The following is a 17,647-nucleotide window of genomic DNA, read 5'->3' on the forward strand; positions in this document are numbered from 1 at the left end:
ATAGGCAAGTATTTGCCTACATGTGGGATGGAGTTTTCTCCGCGGCGGTGCCTTACGGCTCTTTAAATCCGCTTTCTGCCTGTTGCTAATTTACGTGTGGCGGGACGTACAGTCCTTCTTTCGGCCTCCGGCTTCGTAATGATGTTTCTCATCGTTTTCTCACTCGTGTATCCGTAAAAGGTGTCCATTTTGTACGCGTGTGTCTTCAGAAAGTTACGAGTTCTGCTAACTGTTTGGCTGTGGTTAATTTGAGGAACAGGCGATTGGGCAAAAACTGATTGCGGCGTGGGTGGGAAGGCTGATCTTCTCCCGCAGTTCTTAGCGATTCGGGATATATGGGAGATCAGCAATACCACATTCTAATCACTGCCCACCATGGCTCTTTACTTATTGATATTTGATTTGACAGAATAACAGAGTTGTAAGGGACCTTATTGGTCATTTAGTCCAACACCCACCCATCCCCGCCCAAGCAGGAAACCCTACACCAGGGGTGTCCAACCTTGGCAACTTTAAGACTTGTGGACTTCAACTCCCAGAATTCCTCAGCCAGCAAAGCTGGCTGGGAGTTGAAGTCCACAAGTCTTAAAGTTGCCAAGGTTGGACACCCCTGCCCTACACCATTTCTGACAGGTGGCAGTCCAGTGTCTTCTTGAAAGCTTCCAGTAGTGAAGCTCCCACAACTTCCGAGGGTAAGCTGTTCCATTGGTTGATTGCTTTGGAAAATAGGTTGACACCCCCCCGTGACAGCCCTTCAAATATTGGAACATTGCTACCATGCCTCCCCTGGTCCTTCTCTTCACTAGACTAGCCATACCCAGTTCATGGAACCGTTCTTCATACATTTTAGCATCCAGTCCCCTAAACATCTTTGTTGCTCTTCTTTGCACTCGTTCTAGAGTGTGTGCATAAGAGTACCAATGTGCCTACCATCCCTGTCCTACTGTTCCCATTTATTCATACTCATTTATTATGTATATACTTATACCTGTTTATATTTATATGTTTATATGTTATGTTCATACTTATACTTGTTTTCTCATACATGCTTGACAAACTAAACTAACTAAATAAATAACATAAATAAGATGGGCTGAAGTAGAATGGGGTACATCCAAATGCAATACTTCCACTGCATCTGTGACCTCACTCTAAGGCTGCTGCTGAACACAGATTTAGCGATCAAGAGTCATAAAGCCCTGCCCAGAAATAGCCCAGCTAACCAAAGAAGGATGTAGGGCAGGGCTGTCAAACTCCTGGCCCGTGGGCTGGATGCATCACACGCAGCCACATCCACGCCCGGTTTAGTGAAAGGGAAAAAAGTCCCGATATGTCATGTGATCCTACTGTGGTGCCATGAGTTTGACACTCCTGATATAGGATGAAGTGGGAAAGAGCTCCTGGTGTCTAAAAATAATGGACTACTGCACTTTGGGGAGAGCCCAGCCCTATAAAGGAAGATGGATTTAAAAGAAAAAAGAAATAAATGGTTCTTGTAATCAGATAACATAATTAGAGTTGGAAGGGACCTTGTAGGTCATCTAGTCCAGTCCCCCACCCAAGCAGGAGACCCTACACCATTTCTGACAAATGGCAGTCCAATCTCTTCTTGAAAGTCTCAAGTGATGATGCTTGAGAGACAATCCTAACATACAACAAAACCTGACTCTTCTCTGATTTCCCCATGCCTTACTACTATCCCACTTTCTCTTCTTTTCCTTTCCTGTTCCTTAGATGGGGGTGCTGATTTTTAATCATATGTCCAACTTCAAATGCTCAGTTTTGTGATCTTTTATTCAGCAGAAAGAAACAAGAAATATAGTCTGAATCTTAAGCCTCTTGCACACCACTTACATCAATAATATAAAGGGGTGTAACTTGAATGTTGTGGCATAGCCAGGACAGAAAGAGAATGAAGCATGTCATAAAGATACTTAAATGGTGCATCTTATGGCAAATCTGATGGGAATGTAGCTCTAATATTATGAGAATAGAAGACTGGATACTAGAAGTGTGCCTGTGATATTTTGGGGGTGAACTGATGGCAACATCTCCATAATTCTTCAGCTCCATTTTAACAGTGACATTTCCAGAGAGCAGAACCACCTGAAAGGCCCAAGAGATTAAACATGCTATTCTTCCATGCTGGGTGAAACAGTCATACTCCAGTATGAGATCCAGAAACATTTGTAGAAGTGGAAAGGAAAAAAAGGGGGTATATAGTGCCCCTTAAATCCAGATGAAGCACAGCAACTATAATAATTGATGGTTGTTTTCCTCCTGGTAGCTAATGCCCTGTGATAGGAAACAGAATCCAGGAATCTAGCAGTCATTGTCCTTAAACTGTCCTTGTTTAACATGTTAAGTGTAGCACACCAATTGTCAGCCTCACCACTCAGGCAAAATAGAGGTTATTGTCCTGTCAAAGAGCACAAATTATGCTTGGATGGGGTAAGTGGACATTAATGAGGCCAGGAGGGCTTAGTGCATCCACTATGAGAGTATATTGATCTTGTATTTATTTTTGTGTGATTGTGTCCCCTGTTCTTGATTTGGCTAGTGATGCTTCGTAGTACGTCAGAAATATTTTTTTCCAAAAAAGGAAAAGATTGACACTCCTGTCATGAAGATTGCTACAAATTATTTGATGGATATGTTATTATACTTGAAAAAAATTATACTGCTAGAATTTAAGATATTTTCTTAATTTCTAACAGTGGAATCCCAGTAAGTGATAGTACTTTAGGATTCTGCTAAATCACATGACTCAATTTTGTAATTTAGAAGACTTCAAAAATATTTATTTATATGATTTAATAATTTTCATTTAAAGACAGGAAATACTTTGGCCATTAATAAAGGCATTTATTTGATTAGAAAGATGCTGTCCTTTTAAACTTTATTTCCTTATCACAGAACCTGATGATACTGATTTTGGTGATGAGAATATTTGAAAAAATAGGTGTATGATCTGATCACATATATGAAAAACATATATGAAAAAATATGGTAACAAAATATGTCATGCAGTTGCTTTACAATGCCGTTTTTACAATGGGTGTGCAAGGATGCAAGTTAATGAAGAATCAATAAAATCAACATTCTACCCAAACCAAATATATCAAATTATCTCACTGTCCATCCAGAAGAGGCAATAAGTTGAGGATGAAAGGTAGTCATAAATCTTTCATAAATGTTTACCTTCTTCAATATTGTGACTAGAAGAAACTGAACAAAAATTCATTTGATTAAGAGCAAGAAGGGAGGGAGGGAGGAAGCAAGAGCAGAGAAATATAGCAAAAAACTTTAAAAGAAAGGCTAAAGAAAAACGTATCAGTCCCTTGGCTAAATAGAAGAATAGTTTTTACCTTCTTTTGAAGAAATGTGATTCTCTTTATGTAAGTAAAGCAAGATGAGACCAAATCAGCATTATTTTTGATTTTATTTCTGTCAGCTGCATTTGGATATTATGTGGCCTTGCTCTTGAAGTTTGATTATTTGGGATGCACCAATCTGAGTATCTCTAGGATTCATCAAGAAACTCTTATCTAAGTGTTGGATATGAGTGGCATTTTTATTTTGGGAGCGATGGAAAGTTTGAATGCTTTGACTGTTTAATCAGTTGATTTTGTATTTAATTAGTTGTACACTGTTTTGAACAAACATTCTCAATATGAGAAGCAGCTTTCCAAAGTGAATTCAATAACTAATGTATAATGGGTGCCATTAACATGCATATCACAGAGAGCTGAACAAGACAGATAGGATTCAAGTATCACTTAGAATTTGTATTTTCTTTTGTGATTTAAGAAAAAAAATAAGTAGGCTTTGATGAGGAAAACCATGAAAACCATTGAGGCTTCTGCACGGATGCATGGTTAAATAGATTTTAAAAACACCACCACCAATTGCTTGGCACAGTTAACTAACTACATTTACTATTAATTTATTGCAAGTGTGCTATATGCTAAAATGCTGAAAAATTTGAAATGCTTCATCATTCAGAATGTTAGAAACATTGAAAATCCAACTCTTATCTTCATTTGACTGTTGTTTTGCCAAAAACCATCTGGAAGTATTTCAAATATATTTAATTTTGGTAAATTACTAGTAAGGTTAAAAAAAAGCACAAAAACAATAACTAAATACAACAAAAGCAGGATAAAAGTAATGGGAAAGCTAAAAATTAAGGTTTAAAAATGAAGAGAGAAATGGACTAGGCTACAACAACTTAAAATATAAAGTAAAACAGAAGTAAAAGAAAAGAAAAATATAATAGACTAAAAGGGAAAAGAAGAAATATTTTATAATATAATTATTTTAAGATTTGGCCACCTTATACCTTCTTATGGAAATAACTGCAGAGAGAAATATAGCAACTCTGCCCATGATTGTAGAAATCAGATCTGTGATTTGGAAACAAACTGCTTCTTCCACATAGCACATTCAGGTTTTGTCAGAAGGTGTGTGTTTACATGTATGTTGGTGTTAAAAAGGCAGTGGAAAAATACATGCATTAGATTCATTTTGACCAAAAAGACAGCATCTCTCATAAATGGGATCGTACTATACCTCTGTACAAATACTGCAGAGAGTAAGGGCATTGAAACAACTCGCCACCCTCATCCCCAAGGGCGGCTCTACAGTTTCCTAGGCAAACAAAGTTGTGTAAGTGGTTCATGGGTATAAATGATTTCCAATTGGATTTCCACATCTGAAAGTTGATGATCTATATTCAAATCTGTCTGTTGTTCAATGTCAAAGACTCTTCAATGGATTTCGGCTTTAACTTTCTGTAAACCCACAAACAGCAGAAAGTAGAAAGACAACAGGAAGGCTGCTCAGCTAAGACTCTTTTCTTGATGAAAAGCCAATGAAGAATCAAAGAGACCAGGGAGCCATTGGGAAAACAGGACTTATACTAAGCCAGTAAGTCAAGCGCAAATGCTGACTCTCACTTGCCATGGAATGATGCCAATTTCCATGTGGATTAGGGCATTTGAAACATAGCATGAGATGTGGGAGAATGCTCATAAAAACCTAAATTGGACAATATCTGAGGGCTTTAAATCACTGTATGTGTGCAACTGTGAAACATAGGGCATCTGAGATATATACCCTGAGTTTTGAAAAATGTGATGGTGGCAAATAACCTTCTTTTCCTTTTACAGTGAAAGAAAAAAAAAAGCATTTGATGCTATTGTTAGCTTTGGCAGAAATGGCTCCAATTTGTCCCCATCAAGCTGCAGAGGTTTGAAAAATTCCATCAACATTTTTTAAAAAGCTGGAAATCGTTCAGTTTTATTATTTCCAATTTGCTGTTGATGTTTGTAGAGTCTTTTCAAGAAAACTATCCTTTTGATCTTAGGATGATCGTAAACTCTTCTTTTCGTCTAAGAAATCTGACTCAGACTTCTCTTGAGGCCCAGTTATCTAAGCAAAAGAACTGATGCATCTTTAGCATATAGCAATATTTTCCAATGCCTGTCACTAAATTTAGGAGGATGAAATTAATTTTGGTTAAGCAGCTACTACCAAATTCACATAGCTGTTAAGCAAAATGGGGGCCAAGCTACAATCCTGTTTCACTCTTTAATGGACTATTATGTCTGCAGTAAGGTGACCAGCTCTATCCCATCTAACTTGGGTAACTATTTTCAGACAGCATTCAATTTCGAAACAGTAACTGCCAATCAATAGCTGTGCGGCACAGCTTCCACCAGAATTTATTGCTTAGCCTCAAATGCTGGTTATAAAATAGCACTAAATGCTGATTTTAAATCAACAAACTTATAAGAGATGGCATTGCCCATGTGTATTTCCCTGTTAAAAAATAGTAACATGACACACTGATCTACTGCTGAACTGGTCTCCCTAAATCCTGCTTGCTCATAAGCTAGGAGTTTCTTCTAATCCAGCCAAACCAATAATTTATAATATAAGAAGTAGTATAAGAGCTGCAGTGGTTGACTGACTGCCAGCTGCCTGAAATTTGGCAGTTCAAATCTCACCAGGCTCAAGGCTGACTCAGCCTTCCATCCTTCCAAGATCAGTAAAATGAGGACCCAGATTGTTAGGGGCAATAGGCTGACTCTGTAAACCGCTTAGAGGCAGCCGTAAAGCACTGTGAAGTGGTATATAAGTGCTGTTGCTGTTGTTATTGCTATAGGAGATGACCAGGCTGAGCCTGAGGGAGGGGTCAAATGCATCATCAGTCTCAACTCTCTTCACACCCACAAAAAATCTAAGTCCAGGCCACCTTGAATTCCATTGACTCTTATCTACCACCAATTTGCTTTGACTGCTAGTAGTTCAGATTCTTATAGAGAGCTTAAGCTTGCAATAAACCTTTGTATTCATTTGAACTGCCTAGATTTCCTGATTTCTCACTCTTGACAATTAGCATATTGCATATTAGGCATGCTTAATAAGCTAACTGGATAATAATATCAAGGACTTGTGCTGTTGCCATTCTTAGTTATAGATCAAATCCAGCCATCTGGCATTTGGAGTGTGTTGTTGATATGTGTGAAAAGGAAGGATAAGACAGGGGCCCATTGATTAATATTTCCCTTTAATAACTGGTGGTATTAGGTCAAAAACCTGGGGCTTTCCAGCTTTGTGGTTGATTAATTAGTTTAAGAATTGATGTGTGGGAGACCAGGACAGAGGGTAGGTACAAGGAAAAATGCCTGTGGTATATCATGTGCTGATTGGCAAATAGAAAGAGAGAAGCTGTATATTGTACCACAGAAGAACTCTTCCCATCTAGCAGCTGGAATCCTAGTCTCCAATACTGCTTCTCCTCATGCAATAAGCAAGCAATTAGCTTCCAATATAGGAAGGTACTCTTATCTTCCACAGCCTAAAAACTCTTAATTTGCTTGAGTAAAAGTTTTGATTTCCCCCCCCCCCCTTTTAATTAAAATTTTATAAAGCTTCTTCTGGGCAATTAACTGATTTCTGGCATGGAAACAATTGCTCAGTCTATAAGCTTTAAAAGCTGTCATTAATCCTGTCCTATACATCCTGATCAAAGCAAGGATTTGGGGAATATAAGCAGGTCCTCAGTGGTGGGATTCAATTTTTTTTTACTACTGGTTCGGTGAGCATGGCTTGGTGGGCATGTCAGGGGAAGGATGCTGTAAAATCTCCAGTCAGAGGTGGTATTTGCCCGTTCTCCGAACTACTCAAAATTTCCTCTACCAGTTCTCCAGAACTGGTCAGAACCTGATGAATACCACCTCTGCAGGCCCTTTCCTAGCCTGTTGGAAGGATATTTATAAGGGCTGGATAGTGTTTATGAGGTCTTTATTCATGGCTAGGGCTACTATTAGATTTGAGGTTGATTACCGGCGATCCTGAAAGCAGGGAGAACTCATCTTAAGTTAGTGATTGTTATATCACCTGCGCCCACTTTGTGGTCCATTGAATTTAGTGGCCGATTCTCCTCATTACGCTTAAGATTGCCAAGGGGCTGAAGCTCGGGAGAAGCAGAAAGAGAGGGTCACCATATGGCCAAAGTCCAACTTTAAATGTGACTATTTTATTAAACAGATTGGGTGAAGTCAGCCCAAAATCAATTGTATTCAATCCTCAGATCTCCAGCCCATGAGCTCAATGTCAGAAATGCTTTGCCACACCATTTAATATTCAGAAGTGGAAACTCCTGGCAAGATGTCCTATATTAATCAACAATTTGCCATATTGATTCTGGGGTCTTTGGAATGATAAAGCCTACTATCCGAATACCCTTTGGGAAGGGAAAAATAACTGCCGCAGCAGGAAAAGAGGACTGAGTCATTAGGGCTAATCTATTAATATTATCTAGTATATATATATGGTCACCTTTGGGTGGCTGAGCTTGGAAATATAATTTTCCAGTTCATCCCAATGGGATGAGCAAGCAAGGCAGCCTACAAGATAGAAGATAGACATTAACGATTAGAAACTCCTGAGGGGTAATTTAAATATAGATGCTAAGGCTAAGTTCTCACAACATTCAGGCTGTATATTTATGGGCTCAGTGTTGTTTGAAATCAATGGGCAAAATCCCTTGATGATGACCTCTGAGACCTTCTGTTGTGACTTCAAGAGAATATACAATGAAACTCTGTAGCACCAATGTCTCTTTCTGCTTTCTGCAGTGCTTTCGCATCAGAATTGAGCCACAGGTACAAATTAAACCCAAGAATGAGGGGTCATTCATTTTGATCTGCCATCCCATAATATTCAAGGAAACTATCCATCATGATTTGTTCCTGTTCAATCTACAGTACAAAGTGTGCCAGGCAGTGACTTGTCACCTATAGGGCAGGTTGATAACCACTTCAAGGAGAGGAGTAGAATGAGGGTCTCTGGCATCTAAAAAATAATGAACAGCTAACTGAAACTCTGATATGAGACATGCTGTTGGGTATCTAATGTAGGAAACCCCACATATTTCCTGAGGCTGGCAGAAGTGTGGACTATTAGCAGAGTTGTTTATCTGGCTGTTCTGAAGAAATGCCATTGTCAAAGACAGATGTGGGTTTAAAACTTTAAAGCTATGTTTTCTGAAACTGAGACCTAGCAGTGATGAGATCAGGAATGCATTAATATGAACCACAGCGTGCACCATAGACTATCTGGGATAGTCTGTTTACAAAGAAGATGTGCTTTTTGGTTATTTGTCTTCTGGAAGTTTTGAGAACAGCTTGCAAGCCTAAGCAGATTTAGGATTTTCTCTGAGGTTCAGGAGGTTTCTAAGCAGTAGAGTTGTCTCATGAACTAATTTCATAGTCTGTATAAGGCCTTGAATTCTAGACAGTAACTTCAGCTGCCGACCTTTCATCCTTGGACATCATTGTAATGGAGTTGGTAGAATAATTAACTGTTGTCTCTTCTGCTAAGGGTTGGTGTTCTGCCTGTACTGGCACTAAATTGCAGGATGCCTGCTAGTTTACGGCCTTAAATGAAATAGAGTTCATATTTAAATCTAGAGAAATCTCAGTAGGATAAATACAGCTGTGTCACGGTTAATGCGTGTTCCAATAAGACAATACTTGAATTATGTAAATTGTATAATGATAACAGGTTGCATTGAATGCAAATCAATATTCAGTTAATGCAAGGTTAGTACATATGTGCAGCTGAGGTTACCAGGATAGCGCTGGAGTTTTAGATATGACTATTTCAGCCTGTACTCACCTATCTTCAAGTGTGCAAAACGAATAAAAGAAAGATTCCTTCATATAAAAACATTACAAAAAAGGAGAGACCATCAGAATTTCTCAGCCTAAGAATCCATCTTATTCTTTACCTAAGAAATGTTGCAAAATCTGTTCTGAGGCTGCTTATCAGAAAATAGCATATTGGGTCTGGCAACCCAATATGGACCGTGAGGGGCCTGCCTCTTTGAGGGAATTCTGACCGAAGCATTGGTTTCATTCCCAAATCCACTTTTTGACACAAATAGTTGAAAGTTGACCAAACGGTGCTACCACAATCTATGTAATTAGAAAGCGATAATTAGCCACTGGGTCTGTAATAGATTATCATGGCAGCCTGTGGTTCACACTGAACATATATCAAGGACTCTATAAATTATCTGTTTTAATGGAGTTGCTTAAAGAAAAGTAAAACTTAAAAGAATTTTAGATGGACTTTCTCTTTCTAGGAGAGATGTAAGTGCACTGAACCATGGAGGGATAAAAAAATAATACATGAATCTGGAAGGTGCAAGATGTTTCTTTGCTAAGTTGGAACTACTGTGATCCTTACTGACCAAGTGTGTTCTACAGGGCTTGAAGTAGGAACATAACATTTTGTGTGTGTTAAAGATGTGCACATGTTTTAAACCTGGATCCTCAACTTTCCCTATTGACATTCAGGCTGTTTGGCTGTTAGACATGAAGGCTATGTGCATCATGTTGGTTAATACTAATAATTCCGTAGTGAAAGGATTTGCTGGTAATATCACCATTGCTTGGGAGACACCATTTGTGGGGTTCCTTTTGCATTCCTGTGAAATTGCCCACTGAAATGGTACCCATTTATCTACTTGCAGTCACCTACTTTCAAACCACTGGATTGGTGTGAGCTAGAATGTGTGATGGAGCTCACCCGGCCCCACAGCAGCAACGGATTTCAAACGTGAGGTTGCTGATCATCAGCCCAGGGTTCTAACCACACGAGCCACTTTTGGTAAAAATACACAAAAGAACCAGAGATTGCCTTTAAGATTATACTTTTATTCAGCTGAACAAAGACAGGGCCCTTTTAAAGAGAAGGAAGCTCCAAATGACAAGAAATCTTTATATTTATACTGTTTGATTATATAAGCCAGGGGTCTGCAACCTTAAACACTCAAAGAGCCATTGGGACCCGTTTCCCACAGAAAAGAAAAAAATGGGAGCCAATAATTTAACAACTAGTGTGACTGGGTGGGTGTGGCCAACTCGACGTCATTCCCTCCCACCCAGTCACCTCCTCTGGAATATGGAGCGAGTCTCCATCTCCTGCCATCACCCTTACCTTCTCAGGCCAGGCAAAGAGTGACGGGGAGGGGAGGGGCCAGCCAGTGGTGGGATCAGCCAACAGGGAGCTGCAGCAGAGGGCTGAAAGAGCCGCATGTGGCTCCAGAGCCACATGTTGCAGACCCGATATAAGCAAACCACCCAGTAAAGCTGACACACATTAAATAAGGAAGTTACCCAGAGAGGCTGGTGCACCATAGGTAAGAGGAAATACAAATTTCTAGACATAGCCAAAGATGTTCTTTTGGGTGTTTCCCTAAAGACACCACATGTTCTCGGATGACTCAGGATCTTGGGTGCCTTTTCTGGTGAGCTCTCATGATCTGAATCCCTCTGCAAGTACCTGAGGCAAGGGGAGCCATCTGCACATATACTGTATCATCAGGGCCCTGGGCCAACATCACCACACTCATTATGTTGGTTATAGGAGAGGGAAGCAATCTTTGTTGTAGAATGAATAACAGAAAGTGTCTATCTCCAAGCTTTTTTTTTTTTTTACAGTCCTTGAGTCCCACATTCATATCACAGTGTGATCTTCTATCCTTATGAAGTGGAAATCAGTTACCTGTGGTGGCTAAGGTGCTCAGTTAGAAATCAGGAGACTGAGAATTTATAGCCCTCCTTCAGTATAATGATATGTAGAATGCCCTTGAGTTACATGACAGGCAGTTGAACTTACAGAAGGGTGCGGCAAAGAATCTCTCTCTTGTTTCTTGGACAATACAGGCAAGATAGGAGAGATGTACTTTCATCCTTGCAAGTTTCTGTTATTGTAATATTACAATAAGATAGAGCTAGTTTTTCTTGATGTCCTTCTTGCCTGGACTACCTCACAAGGCTGATATTCAGGCATGAAGGCTGGTTGGGTGATTTTGAGTCAGTAGCTTTATCTTAATCAAAGCCCACCTTAAAGGGCTGCTCTTGTAGGGAAAATTGGAGACACCATTTTACTATGTACATCACCTATGGTATAAATCTAATGATAACAATGTATTAAGTCTCTAATATATACCTTAAAATAGGAACTCCAAATTCTTCTAAATCCAGTGAGTTTGTTCTTCCAAATATTAGGTGGTCTTTCCCAAAGGTTGCCCACATCTTTATATAGAAAAACAAGAGGAGGGGGGAGAATCATTGGTTTTGTGTATTGTTAGCAGTCTTCCCAGAAGCATAATTTGCTAACCGTATAGATGTGGAAATAGTTATTCACCATCTTAGCTGAGTTCAAAAGAGGATTAGACTAATAATAGAGTATTAATGAAGGATCAGCTTATGAACATCTATTAGCCATCTCTCTTTCAGTCACTGCTGCTGAGAGAAAAACAGCAGGGAAGAGCTATTGATTTCTTGCATTACTTTGGAAAAGTATCTCTCTGGCCTGTTAGTAACAGCATGCTGGTCACATTAGCCTTTGGTGGGACTCAACCATGTCCTTTTTTTACTCAACAGCACTTTGTTTTCAGATTTTTGATTCCGCAGTCAGGAAGTCCTGCATCTTCTAGGGTCTGCCTAAGGGTTACAATAGATGCACACTTCTTGGATGCAAATAGGTGGGAGTCCCACCTATTTGCATCCAAGAAGTGTGTATCTGTTGCAACATTGATAGGCTACACTTTAGTGTAGGAAGTAATTTTTGGATGTACATCTAAAATTACATTTTTAAAAATATGGAGACTCCCATAAATTTTATTTATAGGATGAGAAATGTCAGGTATCATGAATTTCTGTAGTAGTTAATTTGTAGTAACAAAGAACAATGCTAAAGTTGCCTTCAAATTGAGCAGAATCCTGGAGACTGCATCTGTGCATTCTACTTCACTGCATTACGGGTTTTCAGTTGCTGCCTTTTGGATTTATTTATTTTTTGTCCTCCATCATAATTGTGGAATTCTCAGGTAGCCCCTTCCAAGTATTAATCGGAGTTAAGCCTGCTTAGCTCCCAGATGAACCAAAATCAGCAAGTGCTGCCACCTGCTGAGGGTCTCTCTTTCAATTGTGCTAACACAGCTTGTTTCACTGTTATATAACTAACAGCTTGGAATGAAGTTCCTTTAATCCCACTGACTTTAATTAGATGAACTCCTTTAAATGCAAATGTTCTAGATAGACTGATTTGAAGAGTGATCAACTTGAAAGGGCAACAAAAAAGGAGATATTAATGAGCTGCTTCTAATATTATTGTTCTAACAACTGTCATCCTTACTGGTCCAGATTCTTCCTGGCAAATTCTCCCTCAATCCTTTCAATATTATGTAAAGCTCTAGAGTTCCATAAATCTTAGGCTGGATGTAAAGATTTGCATCCCCTTCATGGACACTTTCCTAAATAAGCATTTTCTCTCGGTCCAAGTGATGAAAACCACTGGCCTTAGTTAAAGAGCTGCATGGAGTAAGATGGAAAAAGGGACACTATTATTCAGATGAGCTTAATATGTTTATCTGAAGACATTATACTGAACAATAACATGGTTTGTCAGTTATAGTTTAGACCAAGGGTCTTCAAACTTGGCAAGTTTAAGACTTGTGGGCTTCAACTCCCAGAATTCCTGAGCTAATATGACCGGAGGAGGAATTCTGGGAGTTGAAGTCCACAAGTCTTAAAGCTGTCAAGTTTGAAGTCCCCTGGCTTAGACACTTATATGAACTGAACTTTGGAGGTGTGTTCAACAAACTCTGATTAAAACTCATAGTTCTTTATGTACTGAGCCTTTTTATAAATATACTGATCCTCCTAGATCAGGGGTGTCAAGCTCGTGGCATCACATCATCATGTGACCTATCACAATTTCCCCCCCTTTGCTATATTGGGGTGGGCACAGCCAGTGCGTGACGCATCCAGCCCCTGGGCCATGAGTTTAACATCCCTGCTCTAGATCAGGGGTCCCCAACCACCGGTCCGCGGACCGGTACCGGTCCGCGGAACAACTCCTACCGGGCCGCTGGCTTGCTGGGCGCCACCATCTTTTTTTGATGAAAAAGTGCTTCCGGTGAGCTTTTCCGGGTAGAAAGCTCACCGGAAGCACGTTTTCATCAAAAAGATGGTGGCACCAGCGCTTCGGTGAGCTTTTCCGGGTAGAAAGCCATTTCTACCGGAAAAGCTCACCGAGCGGCGCCGCCATCTTTTTGATGAAAACGTGCTTCCGTGAGGTCACCGGAAGCACTTTTTCATCAAAAAAAGATGGCGGCGCCCAGCTGATGCCGGTACTGGGCCGCGGCGCCCAGCTGATGCCGGTACCGGGCCGCGGCGTCAAAAAGGTTGGGGATCACTGCTCTAGATGGTTATTATTTAAAATCAACTATGTGAAAGAATGTACCCATTGCCAAATTAAACATGGTCTAATTTGATGATCCAGGGGCTGACTGTGAGATGAACTCTCTCAACAATGCTGTTTCTTGAGTCTTCCATTTGGTATACCACAAACATTTCTTTCAGGCCTTTGTGCTGTCTCCTTTCAACAACCCAGAGAGTTTCTGTTCCACTTAAGTTTCCCTTAATGGGAGAGAGGTAACCTTGATTGCTTTGTTCTCAGCTACATCCCCCTGGCATGTCATCATGTAAGTTACTCCTGTGAAGGCTCCTGATCATTGAGAGCCCCATCAGGATTCCGGCTCATGTTGTGTCACAGCAAGATTTTCAGTGTTTTCAGTGGATAAGGATGCTCTTAAGGAAAATCCTGAGTGTGATAATTAAGCTGAGCATATCAGACCAAAACCAGTGAGTAGAAAGATTTGGACTCCCACTGAGTTTTATCTGCTGTAGGCAACACTGATCTTACTGGCTAGTAACAAGGAATGGCAGGGAAGGCAAAACAGAGTTAGCTTAGCAAAATCTTAGTGAGATCATAGCAAAGATTTTAGATGGACTCCACAGGTAAAAGCGCTCAACTAATTCCTCCTCAAAAGATAAGTGGGGTCAGATCTGGTTAGCAAGACTCTACTTTGCATACAAAGACAAAAATGTGCTTTGAACCATACAGGGAAGCTAAGTTAATGCAAACTCATTACTGAAAATATCCTATGTGCAGAAGAGAAGCAGATAAGTGTCTCATTTCACATAAAAAGCATGGCGTAACTCTGGCTCCTCTAGCAGGAATACAGAAATATAGTAAATGTAAATGCTATCAGATAGACTGCATGAGTGGGTCCTGAATTCAGAAAGTACATGCGTGCATGCATAAGAGACTTTGGTTTAATCCTTGGCAATTCAAAGATGCGGCAGCAGCTGAAGGGAAGGCATAATCTTTTCCTTGGAAGAAACAAATAGATTGAATTCACACATCCTGTTCAGGCATAATGATGTTTTTTGGCTGTTCTTAATGTTCTAATTAAGGCTGTTGCATGAACCCAATCAATGGGGCCTATAAAGTAAGCAAATGTGGTTATTCAACCAGCCCTCTTATGATTCCCCCCTCCCTATAAGTTCAAAGCATTCCTAACCCCATTGTAAGATCCCCCCCCCCCCAAAAAAAAAAAAAAAGGGAAGGGGAAAGCTTGGTACCATTCCTGTGGACTTTTTTGAACAGTTCTTTTTTCTAGCTGAATGCTATTTTTTAAAAAGGTATATGCTTGCCCTCAAGTTACAATCATTCATTTCATGATGATGTAGCTATATAATAGCTACAAAAAACGTGATTTATGACCTCTTCTCAAAGTTATAACCATCATACAATGTCTGTGGTTGCGTGATTGGGATTTGGGTGCTTGACTACTGACTTGCATTATAGCATCCTCTAGTTGTGCAATAGTGATTTCAGTTGGTTTCCAATGAGCAAAATCAACAGGAGAAGCCACATTCACTTTGGGCCAGTCTCTCTGTCTCGGCCCAATCCACTACACAGGGTTGTTTTTGCGACAAAATTAGGAGAAGAAAGCTATGTTTGATATGTTTGCTGCCTTGAGTTATTTGTCAAAATACAAAAGGTGGGATACGCATAAATAAACAAAAAATCTTAGCTGACATGACTTTTTGCTTTGGGCAATGAAAAGTCAGCTAGGAAATGAATAATGTTATTTAGACTAATTTTAACACTTGGCAAGCAATGCCCAACATTTAAACTGTGTAAGAATGTAAAGTGGAAGCTAATGAAGAATGAAAAGAAAAGCTCACCAAAGCTGAAGTGAAGAATTCTAATTATGTGTCATTTTGGGGTGACTAGGTCATTTCAAGAAGAAAAGATCAACCGTATGAAATTCAATGAAATTCAGTAGTGCTTAAAAGTTTGTGAATATTTTTGAATTTTTAATTTTTCTGCGTAAACCTGTCTTAAAAATCATCTGTTCTTCTCACAAGAATTACACACAATTAAACAAATGGTTGAAACATTTACTTGTTCATTCATCTATTGATGAAAATGATCCAAAGCTCCATATTTGTGAGTGTAGAGAAAAGGTTATTATAAAGTCTGATACTTTCAGTAGTGGATCTGGCTGTTTATTTCCTTCCAATCAACTGTGGGATTTTCTCCTATACATTTTTAAAAAGGTAACTATATGTTTCACAGATTCATTTACAAATATATAATACAGGATCATATTTTAAATACAAATTATCCTAAATGAAAATTATAAATATTATGGTACATGTGTATAATAAAGTTTGAGAATTTGTTGAAACATAATTGTTTCCTGAACATTTCTACAGAGGAATTATTGAGTCTATCATCTGCACCTCTATAACTGTCTGGTTTGGTTCTGCAACCCAACAGGACAGACACAGACTTCAGAGGATAATTAGGACTGTAGAAAAAAAGCAATTGCTACCAACCTGCCTTCAATCGAGGACCTGTATACTGCACGAATCAAAAAGAGGGCTGTGAAAATATTTACAGACCCCTCCCATCCCAGACATAAACTGTTTCAACTCCTTCCCTCAAAACGATGCTATAGAGCACTGCATACCAGAACAACTAGACACAAGAACAGTTTTTTCCTGAAAGCCATCATTCTGCTAAACAAATAATTCCCTCAACCCTGTCCAACTATTTACAAAGTCTGCACTACTATTACTATTAATCTTCTCATCAATCCTTATCAGCCATCTCCTCCCAGTTGTGACTGTATGACTGTTAACTTTGTCGCTTGTATCCTTATGATTTATATGGACTGTTTCCTAGTATGATTTGATTGCTTATTGTACCCTATGGCTATTATTAAGTTGTACCTTATGATTCTTGACACTCGACGAATGTATCTTTTATTTTATGTATACAGAGAGCATTTGCACCAAGACAAATTCCTTGTGTGTCCAATCACACTTGGCCAATAAAAGAATTCCTATTCTATTCTATTCTATTCTATTCTATTCTATTCTATTCTATTCTATTCTATTCTATTCTATTCTATTTGTGTTCATATAGTGGGATTTCACTTGGTTGAATGTTATAGTTTCATATAGTACTGTAATTATCTGCAAATAAAAAAAAACAGACTTTGCCAGATATGCTATGTCAGATATAAGCTCTGAGTTTTCTCCCTGATTTAGTGGGAGAAAACCCATCATTCTATGGATAAAACACATTCATAAAATATATATACTACAGATTTATTATTTTATTTCTCCTGCACAGTATAATCCAAACACATAAATTTCCATCACATACAGCCTTGCTGACAGTGCAGAATGAGCATTTTTAAGTCAAGCATTTTAAGTTGAAATGTGAAGAATTAGATCGCTAAATGGAGGCTCACATCTCTTCCTTCCTTCACTTATAAAAGTTAACTTTTATAATTAATGCCTTGTCCTTTGCAAAAGGTGATAGACATTTTTCATAAAATAAAAAAAGCAAAGCAAAACACAATGCAAAAACAAATATTTAGGGTAAGATGCTCAAATAAAGAGTTTGTCTGAGTATTCCCCATCTCTACAATCTATATTATATTTGTACAAATTATTTGCCCTATCCCTTGTAACTGTTATTCAGTTGTACAACGCAAAATAAATGGACATCCAATAGGTTTTATTCCACGAACGTGGTGCAGATTAAGAACCTCAGATGTCGCTCCTTTGAATGCGAATTTTCAGCAACCAGCTCTGACTTTAGTTCTGACTTGATTTCTCTACGTAGATTAACGATCCCTTTCTCTCCATGTTCGGTCCGTAAACTTTATCAGGACGTGGCTCACCATAGCGCC

At 39.1% G+C, this 17,647-nt stretch overlaps 1 protein-coding gene across 1 annotated transcript in view; it reads left to right on the top strand.

Moving 5' to 3' along the window:
- SMARCAL1 (SNF2 related chromatin remodeling annealing helicase 1) overlaps positions 1-17,647 on the top strand; it is a 53,548-nt gene that overhangs the window by 307 nt on the left and 35,594 nt on the right. The window lies entirely within an intron of this gene.

Source organism: Notechis scutatus, chromosome 1, assembly GCF_049901735.1.
Source record: "Notechis scutatus isolate UNSWTSFEM ecotype Mainland chromosome 1, rNotScu1.2, whole genome shotgun sequence".
NCBI classification, from domain to species: Eukaryota; Metazoa; Chordata; class Lepidosauria; order Squamata; family Elapidae; genus Notechis; species Notechis scutatus.